Raw genomic sequence first — 20,809 nt, 5'->3', positions numbered from 1 at the left:
TGCGATTATAATAAATGTGTAGAACTTCTTCAGGGGCTAATGCGACTTCTAAACACTTCTCTACATTTCAATGTACTATTGTGAAAAATGCACTCATGATTGCCTCTGTCCGATGGCAAGTCCTGTGACCACTATGCTGTTCAGAGCCGTACAATCTCAGATCTGAACCCTCTCACAGCAGTTGGAATGGTTTGACCTATTTTTTCATATACACTCTAGGGAAACTCATTAACCCTCAGAATTACTTCATTGTGACCAGACTGCCTTATTTGGTACAGTTCTTGGCTTGAAAAGTCCTCTAAATCAGCCTTGCATAACAGAACAGCATCCTGCTTCTTGTTACTCACCACCCGACATGTTCTGTGGACAAATCATATGGAACCTGGATTACACGCTAATGTAGTGCAGACAATAGCACTGCAATACACTTAACTGCTCCCTACTTACATATTAGTCGTCTCTTCGGGTACGCAGCCACTGCCTGCACCTGTGAACACATGTGTGGCAAGGTCTAAATGTCAGTATGCTCTACATCCTCGGGCGTAGCAGTCAACCTATAATGCCGATCGCTTCTAGCAGCACTTGCTTGTGTCCCAGTTGCAATGTTCCTGGAATCTACAATGGATGTAACATTCTGTGTTAGCAAGGCTATTGTCCTTTGTCCAAACTTTAAAATCTCTACCTGCTAAAGCGACTTGAATGGTGCGAAGCCACTTACTTATTCAGGCTCTTTGCGTACTCTCTGTTGTTTAAAACTGCTCATGATTCTATCTTGGTGCTCCTGACAATGGCGTTCTGCAAATAATGAACACTGCATTAGACTACCTTGCTGCTAAAAGCGCGTGCTTCATCTGTTCTTCACCCTCTTATTATTGCTAAACGGGGACGCCAGCTTGGTGTGTAGTGAGTCCACTGAGCGAGAGGACTGGCTCGTCTGCTTCCAGTTTGCAACTCGGAATCGCTGCCGCAGATCTTCGCTACCTTAGTGTGGACACATTGGCCCAAGCAACCGGGTCACGTGGGCAAGTGTCTCCCTCTGGGCCTCACGTATATTTTCTGGGATCCATCTTGGCATGAAAAAAAAAGTGTGAATGCACTAACATCCGACTGTGTTACACATATTTATGTCAGAGGCTGCCCTACATCAAGTCTCTATTTCGACCAGATATCTCGTCAAAATACAATTGTGGTTCTGATTCTTGTGAAGAAATGAACCTCACACACTGCAGCTATAATAAGGAGACCATCTGCAAATATATGTGTAGCTTACTCAAGTCAGCCTGTATGTTGCTACATCACGAGTGACCCTGCTTATACTATGTAGCTCCGGAAGTATTTGCTGTCCAATATAGCACCCATATCTTAACATGTTAATAACGTAGGCACAGCTCCACCTCACTAATGAGGCCCAACAAGCTGAAACACTTGTCTGGGGGGCTGTTCATACTCTTGTTCAGAAGAGGATTGCCATAGCATTTCCGTGCTGGACTGCCCATGTGGGCGGGACAAAGACTGATATGCAAATGTATATTTCCCTTCTGTGAAAGGTACCGTGAGCTAAAGTGTGGCTGCAGACTCTTGAGTGGGTACCTTCCCAAAGAACTGGACATTTTGCAGTGTTCGTTCTTTGAGAGGGGTACCTATGACTATTTTCTGATTGTTTAAGGGACTTAGGTTTAGTCACCCTAAGTTTCCTATGGTCATCCAGACATGGACCTCCTGCTCACTGTGCTGAGAGAATCACAGCTCCACCTCACTGATGAGGCCAAACAAGGCTGAAACAAGTGTTTAGGGTTGCTGTTGGTACTCTTGTTCAGAAGAGAATTGCCATAGCATTTCGGTGTTGGTATGCAAATAGATATGTCCAGTCTGTGAAAGGTACTGTCAGGGTGATTTCCCGGGGGGCCGGTAGGGCTGTCCACTGACCTCCGGGGTTGGGAAGGCCCCAACTCCTCCCGCATCCCAACAGAGTATGAGGTACACACAAGGGCAAAGAGTTACTGCTGTTTATTACATGGAGCAAGCAGGCACGGGCTCACAGGTCATAGGCATCCGAGAGACCTCTCGATCAAGGTGGGCTTGCAGGCCCTTTTTCTAGCTGTATGACGCGGCTACGTGCGTCACCTAGGAAGACTGGCCCCAAAACCTAACGCCATCTCGGGTTGGCTCCCCGAGTGGTAGAGTCAGTATAGATACATATAGAAGAGACGGTTAGTGGAGGAGAGAGGGTCAGGTGGTACGCTTGGGCTGTCCCTAACAATTGTTACACGGAAGTCGTTACAAAGGGACAATTAGTGATTGGCTAAACTATAGTGGCATCATTGTGAGCCCCTCATATTCTGATTGGTTCATCCACGAGCCCCCAAGCCTGGGACCATCGCTGTTCCCAGCTCGCGGTGTACCTGGTGCTGGCAACAAAGTATGACTATGTGTCAGTGCCAGACAATGGACAGGTCTGACTATCGGCTGGTGTGCATGTTTTTCCCATCGCTGTAGGTGTCCAATTTGTCACTTCATTGTTGCAGACTGTGTCCCAGGCATGAGACCCCAGCGCTTCTCTGTCCCATAGGGCTTGGCATCGTATCAGGTCAGCTCGGTCACGTGTTGTGAGACCGTGGCTGGAGCACAAATATGAGCATTTGATTTGTATTTTGGCTCTGAGGAGCGTCTAGCAGTGGCTAATATGGAGGTCGCGAGGGGTGACAGAGCGTCATATGTATTAGTAAAATGTAAGGTTACATCTTCATGGTTTTAGTGGTGAGGAAGCTCTGCCAGCATGTACATGAGCTCTTCTGGCATCTTGCGTTTCTGCGGTGCTGTAGGTGGCCTATGTGAAACATAACAACGATGCATGTATGGGTGTAAGTGGTCCTCTATGTCATTGCACTGAGTATGTTTTTCGTGTGGGTTGGTGTGTGGGTGTCCAATGTGCTTGGAGGCACATGTGTTCTTGTCTGTTGGCTATGTCGTCATGGCATCTCTAACGATGGCGGTATTTTGTGGTTACTTGTCTAATCGAGTTGATCCATATGGTCAATGTCAGTTCTGCCTGAGATTCCTGCACGTGGTTTCTTGACATCGGGGGCGGCGGTGAGCAAGTCGAGTTCTTCTCTCGGGGGGTGTTTGGGTAGTGACGTCCTGGGCCATGGTCTGGATGAGAATCGGGGGAAGGGGTCCTCCCATTTTCCCTCTTCAGTACAGTGAGCTAAAGTGTTGCTGCAGACTCTCCAGTGGGTACCTTCCCAAAGAACAGGTTATTTAGCTGTGTTCATTCTCGCAGAGTGGTGCCTATGACTATTTCTTCATTGTTTAAGGGACTTAGGTTTAGTCACACTAGGTTTCCTAGGGTCATCCAGACATGGACCCCTGCTCACTGTGCTCAGAGAGGCACAGCTCTACCTCACTGATGAGGTCAAACAAGGCAGAAACACCTGTCTGGGGTTGCTGTTGGTACTATTGTTCAGATGAGAATTGCCATAGCATTTCAGTGCTGGACTGCCCATGTGGGTGGGACAAAGACTGATGTGTAAATGGATATTTCCCTTCTGTGAAAGGTACAGTGAGCTAAAGTGTGGCTGCAGACTCTCGAGTGGGTACCTTCCCAAAGAACAGGTAATTTAGCAGTGCTTGTTCTCTCAGAGGGGCACCTATGACTATTTATGATTGTTTAAGGGACTTATCTTCAGTCACCCTAAGTTTCCTAGGATCATCCAAACGTGGACCCCTTTCTCACCGTGCTCACAGAGGCACAGCTCCACCTCACTGATGAGGCCCAAAAAGGCTGAAACACGTGTATGGGGTTGCTGTTGGTACTCTTGTTCAGAAGAGAATTCTTATAACATTTTGGTGCTGGACTGCGAATGTGGGCGGAACAAAGACTGATATGCAAATGGATATGTCCCTTCTGTGAAAGGTACAGTGAGCTAAAGTGTGGATGTGGACTCTCAAGTGGGTACCTTCCCAAAGAACAGGTCATTTAGCCGCGTTAGTTCTCGCAGAGGGGCACCTATAACCTTTTATTTTAATGTTACTAACGTAGGTTGACATTGATACAGTAGGGGCTGACTATTTGTGTCGCTGTGTCTGTGAAATTTCTGATTGACGCATTCAGTCCATTACTCATTGTAATGCAGTTGTTAACCAGCTGCACAGGTCTACGAGATTCCAGATGTCTTTGTCGTATGGTGTCATGTGAGGGCACAAAAGTGTATCCTACCGTGCCCTACCTCCACACACGTTCTATAGCTGATATATTTCTGTAGGTATCCTCCTCCTACTGGTGTGTCTAATGTGGGCATCACCTGACAGGTGTGCGGATTACACACTCTGGGGCTCAGATAAGGTATCTCTTTCTTGATCTTATGCCATTCAATACGTTCATTCAACCCTAATAGTTTGTTGAAGTGTTGAGTACGGCTGCTAAATCGTGAGATATTATATTGCAACCAAATTTTCGAAGTGGATGAATTCTAGTGAACATGACAGTAGATAAATGCCTGAGCTACAACGACCGTTATATCTGAGCCCCAGAGTGAGTAAGGCCCACACCTGTCAGGTGATGGCCACATTAGACACACCAGTAGGAGTATGCCTACAGACATATATCAAGTATAGAAGTGTGTGGAGGTAGGGCATGGCAGGACACACTTATGTGCCCTCACATGAGAACATATGACAAAGACATCTCCAGTCTCATACACCCAGCGGTTGGTTAACAACTGCAATATAATTATAAAGGGACTTGGTGCAGCAAACAGAAAGCTCACAGACACAGCGACAAAAGTAGTCATCCCCTGCTGTACCAATGTCAACCTACGTTGGTAACATGTTAAGATAAAAGTGCTATATTGGGCAGCAAATCCTTCGGGAGCCACATAGATCTATAATCAGGGTCACTCTTGATGTAGCAACATCATGGTTGACTTGAGTAAGCTACTTATGTATACATGCAGATGGGCTCCAATTATAGCTGCAGTGTGTAAGGTCTATTTCTTCACAAGAAACAGAATCGCAATTGTATTTTGACGAGATGGCTGGTTGACATAAGTGGCTTGACGTAGGCCAGCCTCTCACATAAATATGCAGAACACAGTGGGCTGTAAATGCAGTTACAGTTATGTTTTCATGATATGTGATAAAATATATGTGAGGCCCAGAGGGAGGCTATGGGAAACATGTCCACACTAAGGTAACGAGTACCCGTGGCAGCGGTTCCAAGTTGTAAACAGGTAGCAGACGAGCTGGTCCTCACGCTCGGTAGAATTCACTACACACCAAGCTGGTACATAGCGAGCAGTGTGCCCATTTAGCAATAATAAGAGGGCTAGACAGATGAAGCACGCGTATTTAGCAGCAAGGTAGTCTAATGCAGTATTCATTGTTTGCAGAACGTCATGTCAGAAGCAGCAAGATAGAGTAACAAGCAGGTCCAAACAACAGAGAACACGCAAAGAGCCTGAATAAGTAAGTGGCTTCACGACATTCAGGTCAATTCAGCAGGCAGAGATGAAAATAGGCATCAGTTAAGGGTATTGCAGTGCTATTGTCTGCACTAGATTAGCGCATAATCAAGGTTCCATATGATTTGTCCATAAAAAATGTTGGGCGGCGAGTAGCAAGAAGCCCGACATCGTTCCCTTATGCAAGGCTCATTTAGAGGGTTATCAAGCCAAGCACTATACCAAAATAGGCTGTCTGGTAACAGGTAAGTAATACTGAGGGTTAATGAGTAGCCCTAGAGTCTATGTGAAAAAGAGTTTAACCCATTCCAACTGCTGTGAGAGGGTTCAGATCTAAGATTGCACGGCTCCCAGCAGCATAGTGGTCACAGGACTTGCCATCGAACAGAGGCACCTGAGTGCATTTTTCACCCCAGTACATAGAATTGTACAGAAATGTTTAGAAGGCGCATTAGCCCCTGAAGAAAGTCTACACATTTATTATAATTGCAAAAGAATGAAACTTGTTGGGCAGATGATGGGTAGATAGATCTACAGCAGGATCTATAAAATATTCACAACTTTGCACAATTGGTAATTGTATTATACAGTTATTAGTATTCAACACAGTGGCATTCAAGCACATTGTACTTTAGATTGGTTTTATCATATGTGTTTGAATGTTGTGACTGAATTTTGAACCTAAGGGTAGACATGTCTTTTATGAACTGATGATTTAATTTGCTTCTGAAAACAAATCCTATGAGTCAAGCAAGTGGTTACCTCTTCCTATACTAGCAGTGCAGTCAGGTTTCAAGTTCCTAGGAGTTGTAGTGACCAGGGATAACCTGTTTGCTGCTCTAACAAATGACCCTGGAATCTTCAATAGTTTGTCGAACTGTTCAAGGGGACCCTGTGATTTCAAGGCATGGGTGGAGGAATGAAGATGTCCTAGGAAAAGGAGAGATGCAATTGGAGAATTGGATTAGCATTGAAAGCAGGGAGAAACATGAAACATTTTGGACAGGTTCAACATCAGTCAGTGCAGTGAAACAATTGGTGATGTGATTATAAATGTCATGAGTGAAGGAGAGAAAGGAGAAGAGGAACTAGGTGTCATCAGCAAAGAGGCTGTAGCAAAGGCAAAAGGAAGAGAAGATTTTGCCCAGGGCGATAGTGTAGAGTGTGAAGATTTGTGGAATGGGGCAAGGACAGATAACAACCACTTCAAATGTTGTGGGGGAGAGGTGTTTTAGCTGCATGAGATGGAGAAGCTGTAGTCGGAGAACCACTCAATCAGTTGAGTGCCATGTCCTTGAAGTCAAAGGAGGAGAAGGTTTGAAGGATGGAGGGATTGTCCAAAGATTCAAAACCAGTGGAGACTACAGTAGTGATAGAGGAGATGTGAGCATGGTGAGTGCTGGTTACAAATGTGGAGACTTGGGTGACAGCAGTTTCAATGAAGTGCTTTTACCAGAATCCTAATCAGAGTGTGTTGCATAATTAGTGATAATCCAGGTAGATGACAATGTAGTGTCTAGAGGTTTTGAGAGAGGATTGGCTGTGCAGTAATAATAACTTCATTCTGAAAAGGACACAGATGAGTGGGGTTTATTGTTGGTACCTATTGAATGTGTTGCTGCGAGCAAGGGGTGGGCGTAAGGTCTTCCTTTCCTAGGAGTAGTTTGTATTTACATGACAGATATCAAGAGGGTAGTTCATCTTCTGAAGCAAACATCAGACCAAAGAAGACGTGTTCTGGGGAGCTTTAAAAAATCTGAGACTGCGAGTAAACTAAAGGACACTTCCAGGCAGTGACAACCATAAACTAGTGTTGTTTAGAGTAGAGTGATGGACATTTAACTAAGACATTAGCTCCTCTTAGGAAAACCCCTTTTAATATGATTAGTTACTCCTCCATTCTGACACTGTTACCCTAGATCCCCCTTCTCTGTTGTAGGTGTTTTCCCCATAGCTCTTGCAGGAATTACTCCACAACTTCTGGCAAAGAAAAATAAAGGTCTTGAACGGTTACTTGTGTCTCTAGCTGACTTTTCACCCCCACTGTGACAGACACCTTTCCTCAAACAGTTTTGAACTCTTTTGGCATTGCTAGCGTCCTTGTACATTCCACTTTTGCGTCTGCACTGCTGTTGAATCTTGGCCTTGCCTTCCCTTGCATCTCCTCTGGTAGTAGTTATGATCCTCTGCTGTTGAACCTTGCTACCTGGGCTGCCGTTGCCTCTGCCAATGGTACTAGTTCTATTATAGTATTAAATATGGACTTTTGCAGAAACGCATGCCTTTTCACCTGCTGATGATATGTCTCCCATTTCCTGTCCAGGTGCATCAGAAATCCCACTTCTGCCCTGCCCATGCACCACCCGTCCTGAATTCCAGATGCAAAAGCAGCAGGAGCGCTTTAAGCCCCTTGTTAGGCTGTAAGGACCCATTCAGAGAATGCTTTTTCCATGAGCCTTCAGCAGGGGAGGGGGCCTGTTCGTGTGTTCCGTCCTAAAACGGTCTGTAAAACACAATAATCAACTCTATGCTGTGCAACACATACATTGGTGGTCCTGTTACAATGTCATTGAAAAGAAGCATGCAGTTTAAAATATTTTTTGTAATGATGCAGCAAGGAACATTTTCGTGATGGACATATCCTCCTCCCGTCAACTATAGTAATAGACAACACTTGGCATTCCAAACAACTCAACCCCATATATGTGCCTGCATGTTAAACTGAAACACAGGAATCAACAAAGACCAGAGAGAATTCGCACGCAACTAATGTATTACCCTATATACAATATGACCAATTTCCCATGGCACACTTCCCTGTGCTACTGTTTGATCCTATCCCCTCATTAGTCCAATGCCCACAAACAAAACCCCTCATTGGCCCTCTTGGCTTGGCCCACAGGAAATGTAGGGGGCTCATGACAGCCATGGCTGACTTCCTTAGAAATGCAGGAATCTCGGGGCTGGTGTGATAGTTAGAGGCTGATGACCATTCCTGTCCCTGTGTCTGGGCCTGTACCCTCTGCCAACACGTTCTCTCTGAATGATGTTCAGCAATCTGAGCCCCTGCAAACTGATTTCAGGGGCCCGGAGAGTGACACCTGTTTCACAATGGGCCTGCCTGTGGATGCATGGCATATGAACAAGTTGTGGCATTCATGATTATCCCTCTCCACGGCATCATCCACACCACTCTTACACCACTACCTGCCATGCTGTGTCTCCACCTGCAAATCCTGGTCCAGATACGGGTCATTACTATGGCACTGGCTGCTGCATGTTCATAGTCCATGTCCAGTCCCCCTGATCTGGGCCCTTGTAGTGGGGGATGTCTGGGAGATCCACATGATCATCACTGCCAGTAAGCAGCTGAGCTGATGCAGCAGTGGGAAGAAGGTGGCAATAGTGCAAGAAAAGGAGGTTGTGGTCGATGTGTAGGCACCAGGGATGGAGGCAGCAGTGGGTGTGGCTGTGCATCCAGACAGTCTTCCTAGAGCAATGGGTGATGTCCAGAAGACCTATCCTTGTCAGAGTATTTGTCAAGGTCTCCCTTTGGACAAGCATACAAAACAAGGTCAGCTAGTTGAACCATGACTTGTTAGTGTGCCTCCATATCATGCCATTCGTAGTCCATGTGGTCATCCGGTCACTGAGATGTGAGGCCCTAATAGTTTATGGAGCCGTCCCTCAACAAGATGCTGGGAGTGTTTTATTGCAAAAGGTCATGATGTAGCTCTGCAGCCAGCCACCTGTGCATTTCGATTGCATTTCGATTGTGCATGTTGATGTGCAGTGTCTCTGTCCTGACTTTTTGCTGTCATTGTGGCCTGCAATGGGTTCCTGGGTGTAAACACAGGAGGGAAGATGATATTTGCTTGTGGATGATGAGTTATGTAATAACACCTAGGACTGTTGTCAAGGTAACTTTGGTCACCATTTACAAATCATCCCCTTCTATGCCAGGGTTGTTTTTTTGGTGCTATTGTGGAACTGTTACATCATTCTGATGTATGTTATTTATTTAATTATTTAATCACTTATTCTGTGTCACATGCACGTGGACCTCAGGACTCACATGTCCTTGTGGAACATGTGTTTAATCAGCATGTGCCAGTGTGCATTTATGGGTGGGCTACCTAAACCGCAACCATAGGATGCACCTACAGCCAGTGAAAACAATTTAAAAGGAATGATGGACAGGATTTTCAATATCCCCCATGTGGCACACTCAACTGCATATAGTTTTGCCTACCTCTACAAAATGGGCAGAGGACCACACATGGGTACTCTTCCTCTCTATCAACCATGGATTCTGCTGGCACTTCATCTATCCCTGACCATACATAGATGATGCGCCTAGCCACATGTCTGTCTAACGTCACCTCACTCGAAGCATTACCTGTATCTCATTAACTCATTACACACTGCATGGCATGCTACGTAGGTTGCCTTCTATTTTTACTCTACAGATAGGCCACTGTCTCACACATGTTGCATGATGGATGTTAGCTTGAGCACCACAATAATGGTCACTTAATAAAGTGTGAATGGCAGTCACTAGATGGGCCAATGCAGACACACAGGAATGTGGCTCTTCACACCTGAACCCATCAACACTATTTGTTTATCCATCATGCTCCATAATGTTCCCCCACCCAGTGTTACATACAGGGCCATGTAGCATGAGGTGTTAAACGTAAGGACTGCTACTCTGCTCAAGCAATTACAAACCTGTGTCAACACTACCATACTTAACTTTCCACTTCTTCTTTTATCACTGTGTGATGTGCCACTAGATGTGTGTGCTGTGTACAAATGTGTGAGTCATTTGGGTGAGTTGGATGGTGTATGTGCCCACGTGTGTGGGTCCAGACTACTAAATGGGTTTACTCATGGGATGTTTCAGCAGGCATGCATCAATGGTGTTTGCATTACTGTGTTGTACAGGTGTGAACACATGACAAGGTGACCCTTTGTAATTTGGAGATGACAATGCAATCCTGATGTTATGTGAACATTGCATGATTGATATGCAGTGGTTTGGAAATCTCTGATTCCAGTACACGTATGTTGACAGGTGAACATGGTCAACACACATCTTCCATGTGGTAAAGGGCATGTTGCTCTGTATGTGCACAGGGTGTGAAACACAAGACTTTTCAGGGCTAATGCACCAACCTCCATGCCCCCAAAACCTTTGGTAGTCAGGGTTCCAGTCATCGTATCCTTCCCGGAGCATCCGACCATCAGTTCCACTGTTCCCCCTCTGGCGGCCTTGCTCTCCATCCCAAGTATCATGACTCTCCCCCAAAAGTTGTTCCACCACTTGGATATCATCAGCAGCAGTGCTGGCTTGGGATGACACTGCTGCCACCTTAATTGTGATCCACTAACACTGTTGCTTCGTTCATTCCACTGCTATTGGAACTCATGGCACCAAACAGATGAGGTTCGCCTTTATTGTTTCATTGGCCCTGACTGTGAGTGTGTCCTTACAATGAGCAACTCCCCTCTCCTTAAAGCCCCCAGGTCCACTTGTGTGGTTCATTTCCATCTGATGGCAGCTCTGAGACTTGGATTCAGCAGGATTGAAAATGCAAAATTGTCTGCAATGGCGGATGTCATCCTCTTGCAGACATTGGAAGCATTTTTTTCTGAAAGTCACCTGGTTGTAAAATTATGTTTAATAGAAATTCAATCAGTATTAACAGACCTTTTGTTTTTTAAATACCTTTACTACCGCCATGGCACTAAACCTATAGAAGGAGTCAAAATTCCATGGACAGAGTCAATTCCTGACTCTGGTGGACTTTTGGGATGGGAAACCTCCAAACTAGTAATACGGCCCATAGTCTTGGCCGTGGTGCCCTCGGCTAGTATATTTAGCTATTTTCTGACCTTGTCATCTGATACTATGTAAGTCATATCCTATGTCTGGAAAATTGAATTATTCCCCAGGAAAAGCATAACCTCATTGGACGCACAACACAGATGTGCCTTCTGAATGAGTCAAGACAGTGCATCCATGATGGCGGTTAATCCAATAAGCATCTTACTCACCAACATGTTTGCACAATATGCAGATGTTAAATTAAATCAATTAACTATATACTTAATTGCAATATGTTTAAATTAGATTGTGATTGCTCTAGCGTCTGTTCTGTATCCTTGCCCAGGCACTGAAATCATACAATTAATGAGTTATTTACAAGGCCACGAAGCCTGCATAATGTGGTAGAAGGGCCTTCATGAAATTAATTATTGTTACACTACGTTCTACTTATATATTAATAGGTACAGACTCATTTAATATCAGATCATTATTTCATGAATAATAGATTTGTTTCAGTTGACATAAATCACCACACACAAACAATTGATTTTTCTAAGGGCACAATTTTAATTTCTCTCCTGATTAACAATGCTTATACATGTCTAAATAGTACTGTGGGAAACATGTTGGATGGGGAAGTACATATTTTGCAGAAGAACGTCTCTGTTTATCACTGGAATTTCTCGGGCCTGGTCTGCGCCGGATCTGGACAGAGGTGTGGTTGTTGGCATGTGCCGCGCTTAGATGGAGTTTCTCAAGTGTAGTCTGCGCCGGATCTGGACAGAGATGTGGTTGTTAGCATATGACACACTTAGATGGAATTTCTGAGATGTGACTGTTAGCATATATGATTCTCAGCACGCACCACACTTAGAATTCTGAACCTAGTTTGCGTCGCTTGTAGATAGAAATGTGACTGTTGGCATGTTCCACACTTAGAATTGTGAACCTGGCTCGCGTCAAATCTGGATGAAGATGTGACTGTCTGCATGTGCTGCGCCTGGATGGAGTCCCACAATTGCGGGGACAGTGGTGCCAACTGGCCAACCAACTGGCAGTTCCGTCCCTCTGCATACACCTCTCGGACTGTGGCCAAGCACGGCCACAAACCTAGAACGCGGCGATCCGCACAGGCTTCGCAGCGGTGCAACAACAAAACAAACCACACATAGACTTGCACAACAGCACACAACGACTACGGACCACAAAACACCCCAAGCCCAGCCAACGGACCCACCGGGTTGAGGCTGTCAACAGCACATCACTGCTCTCTTGAACTTTTCCAGCTTATTCCCACTAACCCACCCCCTCTCCTCCCCTTTTTCAGAGCCGCCAGAGCACCAGGGGACCACTTCGGTGGTGATAGTGCACAGTACAAATGTCCTTTAACAATAACATTAACATTAACATTGAGAAGAGGAATTTATCAGGTAAACCTTTACATGGTTTTACACTGGCAACAAACTCCAAACCCCATGGAGACAAGCTGGGTTTGTGTTTACTTTCATCAATGGCATTTTGATTAGGTTTTGGCTGATGGAGCAGGGCACAGAATATGGAATATACAGATGACTGTAATGCGGGTGGAGAGGCTTGACCTCTTATGCATGTCCGCATGCTTTTTATAATTGCTAAAAGCAGGCCGAATTGGGAGGGGGTTCATTACATAGAGAAAGGCCATATTTGTACATGTTGGGCCCCACTCCTGAGCACCACTGTGTGAGCATGCATGCACGACGATGACCTAGGAGTATTTTTGGAGCAATAGACGGCCCCTGTGAAACAATAACAATTTAGTAGTGTTGACCGCAGAAGGTTAGCCCCAACAGATTGACTGGCATACTTACAATTAGGGCGCACCTGTGATTTCCATGATATAACTGGGCAAAAAAACACAATGCGTTGTGGTGTACTGTGTCTACAGTTTGATTAGGGAGACGAAGGATTAAGGATTTAACAACTTACAACCAATAGACCAACCAACACAGTGCAAATGTATCTGTTTAGATCACCCAGGGTCTGATTTAGGGAACTGTAGTTTCTCTGCTGGCTATCGTTATACATGTATGCACTGGCAACACATATGTGCCACATGTTATATATTTTACAATTTCATACATGGGATAAATGTGAAATATATGAACCCCAGTCACCGATAGGGAGTGATGCAGCACTTGCAAAACTATGTAACCTGCTGACTCCAGAAAAGTGTCAGATGAATAGACACAGCAATAGGGGCACATTTTTAGTACCCTATAGTGTAAAAAAGGTGCCAGAAACTGCAGTAAAGTCTTAATACCTTTTTGAAAGGGTTTGGGTGTTTTAGGAACATGAATGTTAACATGGAACAGAGGGTCCATCACACTGCCTTTAAATGTGGCTCTGCGTGAAAAAGACTGCCTCTTTTTTATACCAGCATTACATTTTCATGCTGGCATAAAACTAATGGATTCTTATAGAATCTACTTGTTTTATTACCTTTTAAAAGAAGGCTGATTCCATTAGAGCCCATTGTAAATACCACCCAAAGTGTTAATTGCAGGAAGAGTCTACTTTTTTCCCCAAACCGTTGTGTAAATTAAATGGAGCTGCCAGATTTAAACATGTGTTGCCCTACTCCTTGACAATGGTGAAAACTGCAGGAAAGCACAAACCGGTTTGGTCCATTCCAAGCAATTTGTACAGCTTTTTATTCTCCAAATGAGCTCCATAGTCTGAGAAAGGCAGAGGCTTCCCCAGTGGGAGTCCCGAGGTCCCAATAATGATGCAACCGCAACAGTGACACAGGTCAGAAGCTGTGTAATGCTAATTAAAATCAGCAAATGCAAACTCCAGCAGCAGCAATGGTCAGAAGATGCAAGGAAGTATGACCAAGAGGCACGCTGAACCACTCACGTGGCCTCCTCAGAGAGCGGAGCCATGCTAGCATAAACCACAATGAAAGACCCTCGCCACCAAGGTGGATTAAACACCGCAGCTCACATAGAACCTGCCCGGCACCAGTCTCTGACATGGCAGGCTCGGAGCATTCCAGCCTTATGGACCCAACTCTTCCTCCTCTAATACGTGATCCTCATGCTCCATGAGTACAGGTGTTTATATTTATGTCATTGTTAACGCATGCCAGTGTCTCTTGCTGACACATTCTGCAAGGAAATAGGTGATCCAGTCACCCAGTGCAGGAGCAATGCAAGGGTAGTAACAGCAGCATTTAAATGTACAGTAACCAAACCACAAGAAGGCACATTCAGTAGAACCTGAAAGCAGCTCAGAGCCTTGATCTCTCAGATGAATTGACTCTAGCAAGTAGATGGTTGTGATGGAAGAGTTCACAATAAAAACAAGTGCTTGGGCAGCTAGCGCATGGTTCTTCTATCCGCTAGCCTGTCTGTAAAAGACACAAATGAGGTCGAGTTTAACAGACAAGTGCCTACTTTCAACTGCTTATGATCAATTAAGTGAGATCAATTGAGGAGGGGGACACCTAAACTTTGGCATTGAACATTCATGCCATTATAATCTATGCATTTTCTATTTTATTGATAGTATTGCACTTGTTTCGTGGTTCGTTGTTTTGAGTTTTATTATATTATCCTGCTCATATCCATAGTCGACACGTCTCGTGCCACTGCACACTTTCCTATGGTTGTAACCAAAAAAAAAAAAGAAATGTGTTAACAAAAATCATTGTTGTGCCTTGGTACTTTGCGAATTTGGTGAACACGGGATAGACACCTCAGTAACACTCACCCCCTTTAAATGTAGCACATTAAGGACTTCACAGTATGTCATAAACTTAACAAAGATCACAGCAGAGCTGCAAATGCAATGTATTGACTGGTTGCAGAGGTTGTATTCTTGTTCTCTCTACCTGTCTGCCATTCTGCCTCTTTTCTCCTCTGTATCCATCTTATGACTTCTTTTCTTTCTTCAACGACTCTGTCTTAATCTCAATGTTTCCCTACCTCCTTCTCCAACCAGATATGTCAATGTCATTTTATGATGAGCGGCTTGCAGGTGCCTTAATAGATTTCTTCAGCCAGACCCAAACGCAGGTCAGTTTCATACCATTCTCTTATCAACATATAGGGCCTCATTCCAAGTTGGGCGGTAAGGGTTAACGGTCACCGGTAGGGAGACCGGTGCCGTTAAACCCTTACCGCCCAATTCCGAGGTCCCTTAGCAGGAGCCAAAAAGAACATGTGGTCAGACCGCACGTCCTTTCGGGTCCCACTAAGGGACCAGGGCGCTAATAACGGGCCTGCTTTCGTGGGCCTGTTATTAGCGCCTTCCCCATTCCCAATGGGAATAGGGAATGGTTGGTTGAATGGGGACTTACTGGGTCCTACAGGGTCGGAATGACCCGGTAAGTCCCCAATGAACCAGGCCGGACCCAGACCCGGTTTGGGAGGCAGCCATGGCTACTGCCCAAATCGTAATGATCCCCATAGTCTCTTACTTGGATAATTTTAGCACAAAGCCTCTTTTAAAGTAGGCATGACAGAGATGAAAACACAATTGAATGCTGTAAAGAAATGTGATAACAGAAACCAGACTGATATGAATCCAAAAAGAAAGTAATGTATGAAATGTTTTAATGTAGAAGTAAACAAGATCAATATAACATTGATAGGTTAAGAAGGTTCAGAGGACCAGTGGAAATTGAGTACTATAAAGACAAAACATTAAGTTGTTGAGTAGCACGTCTTCACTACACAGAAGGAAGTTAAATATGATTGTATAATGTGTTAAAGAGAAGCCCTGAACCAAACTTCTCAATGCATGACCTAGTGTCATAATATTAATTTGGCAAGATGGCCAAAGTAAAAATGCCACTTTAATTTCTACTGGAATTGCAAGAATTCAACAGTCACGCGTCGTAATGGAAATATGCTATTTAGAGTGACCATAGCTGAACACAAAAAAGGCAAATTCTTCTGTTAAATACTACAACGTTTGATTATCTACACAAGCAATAGTCTAAACATTACTTTTGTTTATTCTGTATATGTATTAACTGATGTCTGAAGCAGATCTTCATTATTTTACATACAACGGAAAACATATTTTACGTTTAGGGGTAAAATCTGGGTTTGAATAACAATTTTAAATCTTAGTATGTGTTTTCTAGAATCAAGAAACCAGGCGCTCAAACCAAGACTTATTTCCTAAGGTACGCAGCAGATGTCATCATTCAAACAGTCATGCATCTTTATTAATAAAACTACAAGGGCAATAAGGGTCCCTTGAAATCCGTGTGGGAGACCTGCAGTTTCATCCACACTGGGAAATTAGCTATTTTGAATACAGGTAAGGTGGTACATGCAAGCCATGCAAATGTACTGGGACTAGCCAGTGGAACAGAGGTCTAAAAAAGGCGAAATTCAAGATTGCTCACATAAGTCTGATCCCCTCCAGTGGGTAATTATTCCAAAATGACGATGTTTACAGCCTACCTGACTCTCAGAAAGGTGATAACGCTGCATGATCTGAAAAAAGATTACAAAAGGCTGGATGTATTCCTTCCTGCCGGACTGTGAGAATTGAAGAAATTAAATACGCTCTGAAGTGAATAAAATGATTTTAATACAACTATTGAAATTTGAGGGGTCTGACCATATGCTTTTGAGAATATCATGAGAGAGCAGGGCCAATGGTTTTTATTTTTACAATTAGAATTAATCTTATCTTCAAAGACACAGGTTTGTAAATTGTGTTTTTAACCAGAATTGATTCTGGGGCATGCTGAAAGGCACACAAAGGCGGAATAGGCTTCTGCAAAGACTTTTTTAAATGTGTTGATTTCCAGAGTTGTAATCTTTAATACATCTTCTGTCAGCCTAACTAGAGAAGCACTGAAGGTATGACTGTAACCAATAGCAGGAAATATGTTCATCATATTGTGATTTGTCCATATGTTAGCATATTATGTTATGTCGTTGTATACCGCGCACTGCCACCACACAAGGGCAGTCTCCAGGCGCTCACTTGGCTCTGCAAGAGAAGAGTGCAGGGCGTGTTAGTGAGCATAGGATGATAGGATAGCTTCAGAACCAGGAGAAACTGGCATCTGTGCGTGTTGTCTTGTGTGTGGGAGTTGGTTGAGAGGCCCCGCTTGTTGGAACTGTGAGGGTGTAACTCAGTGCCTCAGATTTGTGCTTGTGTTTTATGTTGTGTGTGTCCTATGCACTTATGGTGTGTTGGTCGTGCACACTTGTAGTTGTGTTTATAAGGGGGGTTCCACTGCCACGGATGCCTATTAAGTGCTTGATTGAGTTGTGATAGAAGGTTTTTGTTGGATGTATAGATTATGTACATTGGTATGTTCCGTCTAAGGTTATTTCCAGAGTCTCAGAGTTAGTTGAATGTGAGAATTAGATTAATGGTAGATGTGTCTATGTGTAGCGTAGCTAGCCCATAGTTGTGTATAGTGGTGTAGGTTATGTTGGAGGAGCAGGAAAAGGCGGAATTGGTTAGTACATTGGTTAATTCCGACAGTGCCTCCGAAGTAGGTCTTCGGTTGCAGCTCATTGGTACCTTCCACCACTCCTGGTTGTGGTCTGTGGGCCAGCCCACCTCCTCTTCCATCTTGGAGGCTAACTTACCACAGGGTTTTCCGAGGGCAAAAGGTTGGTTTTACCTAGTATGTTACTATTTACTCGGCAGGGGTTAGTCAGAGCAGTTGCGCTTTGGCCTGCTGTGCGGTTTGCTGCTAAATGTATTCACGGATGGTATTGCAATAAATGTAAGGACGTGGTGCACGACTGAGCTACCCTAGTTATGTAGCTGAGACATGGTTAGTCCAATGCTTCGATTTGATGTGTTAACTGGCTTGGCTTTCCTGAGTGCATAAGTTTGCACGTTGGGTGTGTTTTCCAGGGTCTGTCTGCTGTCGGGCGAGTTACTCTTCGCTAATCTCTCTAGTTGTGGTGCATGACTGGGGGAGGGGGTAAGGAGGGTGGTATCTTCCTTGATTTTGCCGCTGTTGTCAGAGACCACGTCCCTTAATGTGTTTCTTTCGGTCCTCAATGTTTTGCTGCCATTGTCCTGCATGTACAGATCTTTGCATAACATTATTCTTTCATATCCTGGATACATTTGATGGGTATGTTAGAAAAATAGATGACAACTTTTACAAGTCTACTGCTAATATTTTTGTAAGGATAAGTTCTTGAAAATGTAATTTTAGTAAACTTATAGTTATTTTGTAAAATAGACCTCTTGGTTTTGTCCTTTTACTGAGAGAGAGACAAAACGGAACATGTGATGTCCTCTCCAGTAACATGGAGGTAAATATTTCAGGAATTCTTGAAACCCCAAATAATTGTTACGCACCTGGCAAATCAGAGATTAGGGGTGTAGTTTGCTGAATTGTTATACTATTTGAGTATACAATCAAAATACAGTGCCAACAGAAAACCATATCATCAAGAAGGTCTCAAAAGGTGTGGGGTGAGTCTCTTTATAAATTCTAACCCTATGCATACAAGAGAGATGGGTTTTTTTGCAAACATCCAGAGCAGAAAGCTAGCACATCTCCTTACTTCAACCAAAAAGGTTTCTCAGAATCTGGTCCTATATGTGCATCACTACAGATTGGCCTACATCTGAAGGACTGCACACCTGCTGCTCAACCACCACTACCTTAACTACCACACTGCACAACATTTATGCAACTGTCACGCTCACCTGATTCCCACGGAGGCGCAGGTCTGGCTTCGAGTGCTGATGCTTCTTCAATGGTGAAGCGCAGGACACTGAAGATGGACAGGAAGGGCCCCTCTACTCTGGCTTTTCTGGCTCGCAGCAATATTCCCCTTAGGGTCTGGAAGGATGAGTTCTCCATCCTGCCTCTGATGCAGGGGCGCGTTGAAACCCAGTTACTTCACTGGATTGAGGTTTGATGGGAGTTCAAAATAAGCTTGACTATTCAGGTGAGGCGCTGTAAGAGTTCTGTTGCAAGTTCAAAAGTTCAAGCTTAATAATAATGTTCATTGTCTTATTGCAGCAAGCGCTAATGCTTATGTCTTTTTCCCCTTAGGGGCCGGGGTTCGGAATGCCGGAGATATGGCGCCGACCCGAAGTGAAATGTGCAGTTCCAGTAAATGATAGGTAAGTTCTGGATGAGCGTTCAGGTAATGTCTTTGCTTTCGCTCATTCAATGTCTTTGTCTTTTTTCCCCATAGGGGCCGGGGTCCGGAAAGCCAGGAAGCGGCAGGAACCGAAATGAAATGGGAATGACCCAACAGGTAAGTCTTAGAAGGAAACTGATCTTTTCCTATTTCCCTTCCTTCTCTCACCTTGTTTTCCTGTCTTTCTCTCTAGGCTCTGGGAAGTGGGTGCGGAGCCGGATGATCGCTGCTGAAGATGGAGGCGCCCAGGAAAGGTGAGTGAAATGCAGCGCTGCAGCGATTGAAGCGAAATGCTTTTAAATTGATGTCTTCCCTTTCAGGATCGTCGGTGTGATGTCTCCGTGATGCAGCTTTAGCAGGTAAGGTCTTCTTTCTCTCCAATTCTCTCTTATCTCCCTTTGCAGGCGACCCAGGAAGCTGACAGGCGTGGCTGAAGTCCAGATGCAGGAGCTGACACGGTGAGCGTCCAGCTGCGAGGAGCAGAACAACGCGAAGCGTGAGTTGCTGATCGGGCGTGGTTTAAATAGCTTTGGACGAAGTTCCAGGTATGTATCCTTCCACCGATCAGGTATGTATCCTTCCCCGACCACACCCAGGTGGAAAGTAGTCCCACGGGTAAAGTAGTTCCATTCAGGCCTCAAGAGGGCCTGAATGTAGCAGCATGGTCTGCATCAGGTAAGTGCACATTAAAACACTTGAACACATGTCTAGCTTTATGAGCCTGGCACCTAAGGCGCCAGGACAGGGGTCCAAGATGAGCCTGGCGCCTAAGGCACCAGGACTGTGTCCAAAGGGCCCCAGCTTGGGCCCGCTGGCACTTCCCTGGGGGGAATGATGCCTGCCTCTGGGGTTGCTGGGTCGGACCTGGCTCCTTGGAGGTAGGCATCATGACAGTACCCCCCCTCAAGGCCCCTCCCAAGGTTGTTCCCTCCGGGGGTTTTGGCTTGTTCGGAAATCTCCAGTGGAACCTTTGTATTAATCGAGGTGCGTGAACATGGTTACTAGGCTCCCACGATCTCTCCTGAGGTCCATATCCCTTCCAGTCAACAAGATAGAAGAGTTTTGACTTTAACACCTTGGAGTTTAAAATGTCTTTAACTTCGAATTCTAATTCCCCTTCAATTTGAACTGGGTCTGGAGGCTTGGACAGTCGGGTCCCTGGTTGTACTGGCTTCAAAAGTGATGCATGAAAAACTGGATGAATACGCATGTTGGACGGTAAATCCAGTTTAAAGGCCACGGGATTGATTATAGCCTTGATGGGATAAGGTCCTATGAATCTGGGATTGAAGGTTTGCGGGCCCTTGAGGAAATAGGGGTTAAATGTTTCGTTGCTAGCCATACCTGGTCTCCTACTTGGTAAGGAGGAGTTTTACTTCGGTGCA

This window comes from Ambystoma mexicanum, chromosome 5p (genome assembly GCF_040938575.1).
Source record: "Ambystoma mexicanum isolate Mex_15411 chromosome 5p, UKY_AmexF1_1, whole genome shotgun sequence".
NCBI lineage: Eukaryota > Metazoa > Chordata > Amphibia > Caudata > Ambystomatidae > Ambystoma > Ambystoma mexicanum.
This window is presented reverse-complemented; position numbering follows the sequence as displayed.